Raw genomic sequence first — 10,179 nt, forward strand, 5'->3', positions numbered from 1 at the left:
TACAACTCACTTGAAGTTTACTTAAAAATGTGTTTCAAATTAGTGATGAATTTTCAAATTAACGAAAAAGATATACTGTTATGTTTTGTTAGAAACGATATTAACCACTTCGTAAAATTAATATCACAATGGACTCCGCTTAAAAAATCAAATTTCGCTAGAACTAAATAATTGTTTATTCGTCTATGTCACTATTATTATAGGTCACCAAACAATTTTTGGAACTTCCGTGTTATCTGCCATCCATCTCTGGGTTGCAGCTAAAATATCTAATATTAACCGTATTCAAAGGTTCCTATCCAAAGTTCTTCGAACAGTTTCAAAAGCTCCATTTTACATCTCCAATAAATCTCTCCACTCTGATTTAAAAATATCAACTGTTACCGAGTTAGCCAAACTACATTACAAGCGTTTCAATAGCGGACTAACCCAACACCCAAACCTTCTTATTACTCAACCCTCATCTGCAACTATTCCAGGCAACCATAAAAAAAGACTAAAAAGACTGTGATGTCGTGACCTGCTAAGATAAATTGAAAAAAAAAATGGTAAAATGTGTAATTTAGTCTAACTACTATCTTGACAAAGTACCACCATTGGGAGGTCTCTTCACTCTGTTATTCCTGTTATTGTATTATTATATAAATTAAGCTTATCGTTCAAATTTGTAACAGATTGCTAAATAAAGAATTAAGTTTAAAAACAAAAAAAAAATACGATGGTTTCTGTTTAGGAATGACAGAAGAAACTCTTTGTGCTAAAAGTAAAAAGTATCTACAATCCCTTATTTCAAAAAAATCATCGTACTTATAAACTTTTGATAATGTCATAGAAGATGGTATACCTAATGAAAAATTAAATTCTGTAGACGAAAATATTTGTGCAGGTATTGATAACTCTTTTATGAATTGGGCTTCCATAATTGCAAATCGTTGTAAAATAGATGTTGAATAACTGAAAGGAGAATATGACAATGCCCAGTATGTACCAGAAATAGTTCCCTCGGTATTTAAAGCGATGCAATTATATTCATGTTGGTCGGGAATCATGACGACAACTTTCAACTATGGAGACGCCACTGTTTCAAGTTTTCGGGTGGAAAGCAATTTCAATAATATTATAGGAATAGAGTTCTTAATGGAGACAACTTACCTATAAGAGTTGACAATTTCGTAGAAAAGTTAGTCTCTTACTATAATGGGGATCATTTGTTACTTTAAAATGACAATATTACACAGTCAAAACCTGTACAAAATAATGTCGAAGTTCTAATATTATATACACTTTCATAATGTTTATGATACCAGCAATAATATTTATTTTTATAACTAATGATAACTAGTTTTTATAATTTATTTTCTATAAGATTACTTTGTAACTTTAATTAATATTGTACTTATTTAAAAAAATAAATATGTGAATTTTGGTTAATTATTTCAACGAATTACTTGTTCCTATACCAAATAGCAATACATAATTTACAGCAGCACATAGACACGGGGAAATCGCGTTTTCTCGTGTTCGGGGAGGTGTACAAAATTTTATTTTGGTTGTACAAAATTGTACAAAATAAAGTACATAATACTGGATAATTTGTATACTCAGTTTCAAACATGGCAGTGCTGGGGTAACGGATCTTATAGAAATGGCTTTTTATCTTCGTTACATACAATTTTAACGGGCGTGGTTCAATTACGCCTAACAAAATTTTTGATTAGGCTCAGTATACTAATGCGCTTGTTTAAAACTTACTAAAATGCTAGAAAATTAAAACTTATTTATATTGATCAATTTATTACTGGTTATTAAATCGACTATACTTAAAGTACTATAAAGGTATACTATAGCGTATAATACAATACATTCTGCAGAACGAACAAGTAACGCGTGTGAAGCTTTTCACTCTTCATTTTCTTCAAACTTTTATTCTCCCCATCCAAATATTTTTGTCTTTGTAAAAGCAATCATCGAAACACAGACTAGTACAATAGTAGTACGCATATTGCAATAAATAGTACAGAACATGATAAATATATTTCAAATAGAGCATGTTTAACAAAAAAATTAACTATCAGTTCTATTATTGAGAATTATAAATCTGGAGAGATTACCAGGAAAGAATTTTTAAAATCAGTGTATTATGATTATTGTAAAAAATGTAACTTGTAACTTTAATTTAAAAAAAATGATTTATTTATATTATTTTATATTATATTATGTATTAATACTCACAAAAAGGTTGGTTAGTGTTTTCATTTATTATATAATAATTATAAATTTATAATTAACTAATACATTTTCCTTAGGTAGTGTAACATATATAGAATGCAACTGGTCTATTGACCCTAAAATTTATGGAGTCTAATTGGTTTATCGACCCTAAAATGTTTAGAGCGCAATTGGTATAATTTAAAATGGTACTTTTAGACGCAATTGTTAAACTGCCATTTTAACAATAATATAATGTATCTGAACCTAACGCTGTTGGCCATATGTGTTAATGATCAAGAATAAAAAAAAATATATGTATAAGCGTAGGTAGGTGGTACAACATAAATAATAAATTTAAAATATTAAATACATTTACGTAATATTAGATAATAAGAAAGCGAGAGTTATTAACTGTCATACCAGTTGATATCACCACTCCATTTGCAATTATTCTGCATACCTACATTTTAACTACAAAATTAAAATGATCATAGATTAAAGTAGTTATGAAGTAGTATTTATAAGTTATATCTAGTACTATACGATTTGTTAATTTGTATTGCTATTTCTGTATCTTAACCTACCTACCTATTTCTACTTATTTTTACCTATATTCATTTTCAATCTATTTATTTAACTTTAATTAGTTAACATTTGAGAATTTGTACGTAATAGATCGGACAGCAAATGTATTCATTTTAAAATTGTTAATAATAAGATTGATCGTTGACAAATTTGTTCTAATACTTCTGGCGGTTGATTAAATCCGATTTCGAGGCTGATAACTACAACAGTATAAATCATATAATATTAAATTAGTTTAAATTCAAATTAAAGTCTGACGAGTTTTCATAAAAACGTTTGAAGAGCATGCATTAATTTCTGTTTTAATTTATACATTATAAAGTTGTAAATGATATACAATAATATGAATTTAATATAAATTATGATTATTAATAATATATTATACATTTATACTATGTGTAGTATAGTACAGTGTATTGTGTATATTTTTTATATTCATCGCCCTGTTGATGCGAATGAAACAACATTTTTCGGCTAGGAGTCGGCGCTTACTGCCTTACTATAGCTGGTGTCTGGTATAAATCATACTAACGTAGGCTGCTCAAACTTATATTTTATGTATTAAACTCAATATTTAAGTTTACCGTATCTTTTAGCTGGTCGGTATCCGTATTTTTTTCGATCTCCTGTCTAATTAGTTTTTCCGGAATGACAGTTAAGGACTGTTTTTCTCCGGAAGAAACTGCAGCGTGATATTCGAAGTCGTGTTCGTCTATTACGTGATATTTTACAATTGTTTCTTCTTTCCCACTCGAATTAATAGACTCGCACTAAACAAACGTGTTAAATTAGAAAAATAATAAAAATAATTTGTAAACTTTAAAATGTTCATTACTATTTATTTGGTACCTATTCAATAATGTATTCAAACTATTTCTAAATATTAATGGTAAACAATAAAAAAAAAAACATTATTTTTTGTAACTATTAAAAAAAATGTGAAATTATAAACCTTTGCTTATTAGTTTTTGTATTTTTTTTTTTTAACTTTTAGTTGTCTGATGAACATATTAAAATATATTTACATTTTTTAAATTGATTACAACCTAAAAAAGTTGTTGGACAATAAATAATTTTGGTATTAAAGAATTTATATTAGCGGAATAAAAGATGAGTTAGCATCCAGTTTGCTTATTAAAAATAATACATAAATTATATTCATTTTAAACTTTTTTGATTGTTTATTTGTTATTTTCTTGTTGTATTTAATATTTATTTTTATTATTATTATTTATTATACTTCTACATAAACTATAAAAATTAATACAATTAGATATTAGAAATTGAAAAAAAATTATAATTTAAATTTATTGATAATAATAAATTAAATTATACATTATTGAATATACAATGTAAAATGTACATACATCTTTATTTAATTATTTAAGTGTATTCGTTCATTAACATATTTAAAAAATAAATTAATTTTATCTATTAATTTAATGAAAATATTTTATTTACGATAATTATAAATTCTGTGTGAAAGTATAAAAGTTTTGGTTTATTTTTTTGTCATTTTAGATAAATAAAATATTTTTTAACCATAGATATCTATAGAAGCATTTTTTAGTCTTAAGTCGGTAAATATGAGAATGAAGGAGTTTTATATTTTAGTTTGACTGAACTAAGTTAGTATTAAAATAATAAAATATGAACTCAATGTGTACCTATTATTTTTCAAATCTCACGGGACTCAATTAGTTCTAAAATTTTGTATCGTGACTTAGTTTTTATGCAGCCAAAAATTGGCATAATTATTTAGAAAAAATTAAAATGAAATAATCTTTTTGATCGCTAGTTGAATTAAATGTAGTTTGATAACCATTAATAAAAATCACTTGGTTGGATGAATTGGAGGAATTTCTTCTAATTGAATGTCTTAATTTTTCGGGTAATGTTAAATCAGATTGGAAACAGTCAGAATTGGACTCATCAAGTATGCATTTTCTCGTATATTGTTTTGAAGGTTTGGTAGGAACTGATAAGTCGGAATCTGAGCAAGTTCTTTCTTCATCTCTATCTCCATCATAATTATTTTCATCAGAACAATGTTCATCTGTAAATCCCATTTCTATTTCTTTATTAAGTTCATCAAAACAATTTTCTTCGGAGTCTTTGTGTTCAATTAATTTACTCCTCTTGTTCTGAAATTGTGTTTAATTTATAATTTAAAATAGTTAATTTTTCTAAATGACAGCCAAATACTGGAAAATAGGATATAGTTACTAATTATTTCAAAAATCAAGAGACTACTAATACTAATCAGTGGCGTGTTTAGGGGGGGGAGGTTAGGGGTTATACCCCCCCATCGACTTTTTTTGCTGACTTTCGGAAAAGAAATTATTAGATATTAGAGTTGTTACTTGTTATAAAGTCATTGCTTTTGATTATAAGTAATAAGTTATTGCTTATAAATTATAATATATACATTTTATTATAATTATATATTCTTTATGTTCTCTCATTCTTTGCCTATTTAATTGTATAATGCAATTTTTTGCATTTTTTTATGTTTTTGCATTTTTTTTTAAATATGGTATTTTAATAAAAAAAATACTTCACTAAACTAAATTCATTATTACACAAATAGATTATTTAACAATGGTAATTAATTTAATATATAAAATATTAATACATATGTAACTTATTTCGTTTATTTTAGGAAAAAAAAGCTTTCTTAAAAGTAATATCATCGAAAATAAATAAATACAGAAAATAGACGCCGGATATACCTATACCTTTACCTCCAGATTCCCGAACCTATTATTACAAGGTCGGAAACATGGTTATTGCTGAAATTTTCCATGCAAATTAATTTTTAAATTTTTTAAATTGTGATTAAAAGTTTAAAAAACGATGTTAATCCCCATCAGTGTCAGGGGCGGACTGGGAGGTAAACGGCCCAGTATTCTACACAAACAAATAGCCGTCCTAACCCGTTTATACCATCTTCTATGAATACCTACCTTGCTATTTATTTTTTCGGGTAGTTTATCAAATATTAGTTATATATTGATTTAAATTAGAGCAAAATAAAAAAGCTAGTAGAGCCCCGTTACCTCACCTTTGTTATGTAAATTAGGTTAGGTGTATTTAATTAAGAACGACCAATCTTTTCTTCAATAAAACTATTGTCACCAATTTATCAATGTAATATACAGAAAAAAATATAACCAGATTTGTACGCAAAAATTAAATTTGTATTAAAAAAATTATCATGCATCATTATTTAAATGAGCATTTTTCCATTAAATCTGAAGTATCTTTTACATATTCAAGAATATCTATAGTTTCATAGATATTTGAAAATTAATGTAGTTCAGAAATTAATTTCTGGCGGTCGATACCAACCAAATCAGATAATTATTAAATTATATTCCGGATAGAGCTGATTTTTAAAAATTTTTGGAATTAGGTAGGTATTGGATATCTGATATAACGTGCGTATTAGTTGAAAAACTATTTGTGAAGCTGCTAATTAGTTGATCAACAACACATTGAAACATTTCTATACGGAATTTATCTACAACATTTGCATTTGTTAATTCATCAGCATAATTTTCATTTATCATGGAATAATTTATACATAGATAATAGATGAATTCCTGATAAATGAATTATAATAATACAATATACATTATTAACTATATAATTCGATTACGAAGTATTAGTTAATAACAGTATCGTACCAATTCGACAACCAATAGCAGAAGTTTTTAACTGTTTAGTATTTAAAATTTAAAAATACATTCATTAGTAATATACTAATATACTATATAATATCGTTAATGTTAATCATCTTTGAGCCCCCGGCCGGGCTGCCCATATATGGAGCCAGCCCTGTGTGCTACGGCACACTGGCACACTGGCCCACCTGGCCAGTCGGCCCCTGATCAGTGTGAAAAAGCTGAAACAACTTGTACAATATCATGCAGCCAAATGTGGTTTATAGTATTCATATAATTACACTTATCTGAGTTATCCATTAATATTATAAACTTGGAAGAATCGAATTGTGAGCTACTTAATAGTATGAATAGGTTTAGAAAAATTGAAGATATTTTAACAAATATTCCTGGTCCAAACAGGACAAAAAACTATAGACAAATGTATGTGTAATGTATACATAATTGAAAAAAAATAAAGGATATAATTACTAAATAGGATAAAAATCTATTAAATCTTACTATAAAGTCATGTCGGGTAAAACAGATGTTTATTTAGATATAACATCTAAATTATTAAGTTTTTTTGTATGACTTGTATTTTTATTATGTAATTATTAATTTATTATGTAATTTCTATGTATTTTTTGGTATTATTATACAGTTTTTGTGTTTTTTGAATGGAATTAAATCCTGTCTTTTCTTATAACATATATTTCCCCCCATCGAAAATTCCTGAACACGCCACCGATACTAATAATAATCAAGGTTTTTTCTTCTCAACGAATAAAATAATGATGGATACATTATTCATATAAAAAAATGTATTCCAGTATGGAGATAATTTTAAACAAAGACAAAAGCACAAAGATCCTAGATTTACTTACTAAAATTAATGTGTTAAATATCATGTTTTTCCATTATATCTATTATAATATTCATATTAGAATGTAAGGCTAATAAGGTAGGATATTGAAGCCTAACATTTTAAATCGTACAAAAAAACTAAATAATTTTAAAATAAATTATAATTAATATTACAATAATACTAGTTTATATAGTTTATACTAGTAATATTAGTTTTATTAATTTATCATGAGTATATACTGTATATCAGTAATTTAACTGAACTAAAAATAACGAAAGACGGATGTCTGTGGAAACCATGAACATCGTAATATTTTAGAAATCTTATTTTCCAGTACTGCTTCCTAAACTTTTTAGAATTTAAATGTATATAATATGATACGCATATATCAGTATTAACTATACCTACTAACTGTATATTATCAAATGTAAAAATATATTGTTTATTTATTACTTCCCTTTCAGTTGAATACAAATCATTACCCATAGTTTCTAAGCTATTGTGTTAAAATAGGGTACATATAGATATATAGATATATTAGTGTTATTGTTGTTATTACTGTTCTATAGAAATATGAGTATAGATACACATTACAAGTTAGGTGTCATGAATATTAAAAATAAATTAAAAAATTAAATTTAAATTAAATTTTAAATTTTATAAATTAAAACAAAATACTAATAAAATAAGTATCACACTAATAACTAGAGCAATAGTGTTTTGCAGTACTAGTATACATAAGTATCATAAACAAGTGAATCATGCAAAACTGATCTGTCACTTGGTGTACGAGAGAATATTAATTAAAATGTTACCTCCATAAATGTTAATACTATATGCATTATGCTCCAAACTACGAGGATAGGTGAACTTATGACAATCATCATATTTAAATACTCCATGGTTTCCGAAAATATCACTACCGGCGTTTGAGGAAACATGTTACATTTATGGGGAAATAGACAGCACATAATACTGTCATCCGCATACATTGTTTATTTGGTCGATATATTACTTTATATTTAATTTGACAATTACACACGTAAATTAAAAATTAAATGTTTTGTTTTGTTTACATAATAATGTCAAAAAATTATACATGTTAGATACTACTAACTGATTTTACTAGCCAGTTATACTTAAAATTATACCATACTATGAGATCAGAATATTATCTCTATTGTGGTTATCGTATAAGAGTCATATGCTCATATTCTGCAATATTTATCGCTAAATCCAATATGACTAAACAAGAAATGTGAAACGTTTTCTTTTTAGGTATTTCAAATAAAATTAATTGTATTATTGTGATCACTATGATAACGACGGCTATCTGTTGATTTTTTATGGGTATAAAAATCAATATTAGATTCGTGTTAAATCAAAGCCTCGTATTAGTTATCTAATGTGAGTCAACAGCGACAGTATAGTATTATACTATTACGGACACAAGTACACAACATAATAATTATTACGATATTAGGTAATTGCATTTTAACATTCAAATTTGAATAATAGGTATTAAAATATAACGAAATGTAAGCTATTTACAATAACGATGAAGTGCATTTTTAAATCGAATTTACATTTTATTGAAAAAGATTCGTTCGTTTTAACAAGGATGACCAAAACATTGTAATATAATATTGACGTATATCAGGGGCGTCGGAACGATTTTTTTGCTGTGGTGGCAAAATATTTCAAGCTTTTTTCTAGAAGGCATAGAAGCAAAAATAGGGGTGAAATATTATAATACCTAATTAATAATATAGTTGCTTCAATTGAAGACCTTTATCACTTAAACCACAAAGTTGGCATATTTATTAGGTAGTACAAATTGTTGATTTATCGTTTTTAAATTTTAGATAAATTATGTATAGATACACGTGAAAGTTATACATTTATACATTATACAAAATTATACATTTAACATTTTTTAAATATAAAGTTTTTCATTTAATATTAATTAACTAGTATTTTAATATTAATCAACTAATTAAGATACTAATAAATTATTACTTTTTCTATAGTAATATTTTTTCTGCCAATTCTTACAACTTTTTATTTATACTAGTTATGCTCAATGAGTCTACTTAATATTATTCACAATTTGTACCTTCAACCTTGAACCAGTTAACTCTGCAGTCTGTACAAATGGTATTAATTTATATTTTAAAAATATAAAATTTTATATTTTAGTAAACTAAACCAATTTAATTATACGAAAATATTGTTTTTAAGAAATATGAGATCAACTTAATAGGTAATCACTAATCACAATACAGAAATACAAAACACAAAAAATGAATAATAACAATAAGAGCTATTTATAGTGATATTTAATAGGTAGTAATTATTTTCGACAGAATACTCAGGTATACATTAATATTATCTATGCAACAAAACAATAAATACATTTAATTTTTAGTTTTCAAGAAATATAGGTATGTAAAGGTGTATTCAAATGTTTTGTAAAATATTAAACTTTTAACTAATTATTTTAAATTATATAATAGATTCACGGTTAATTATTAAATAGATTTCTTAACTTTGATTGTTATAATAAATCAATTCTCATTAGATTGAGCATAGACATTAGACACTTTTGTTCGTCAAAGATACCTTAGTATTTTTACATTATTTTATAGAAGTATATTAATGACAATAAAATATATAGCATAATAAATATAAATAGTATACAAATACGTAATATATGATAAAGTGAAAAAAATAAATATTTTTTAAGCCTACGTTATACATACAGGAAACGTGTAAATTAACAAAAAAAAAAAAAAAAAATTAACGACAAATATATACTTTGTAAAGATTTTTTTTTGTTTTTAAAATTGA

Source organism: Rhopalosiphum maidis, chromosome 3 (genome assembly GCF_003676215.2).
Source record: "Rhopalosiphum maidis isolate BTI-1 chromosome 3, ASM367621v3, whole genome shotgun sequence".
In the NCBI taxonomy this organism is placed as follows: Eukaryota; Metazoa; Arthropoda; class Insecta; order Hemiptera; family Aphididae; genus Rhopalosiphum; species Rhopalosiphum maidis.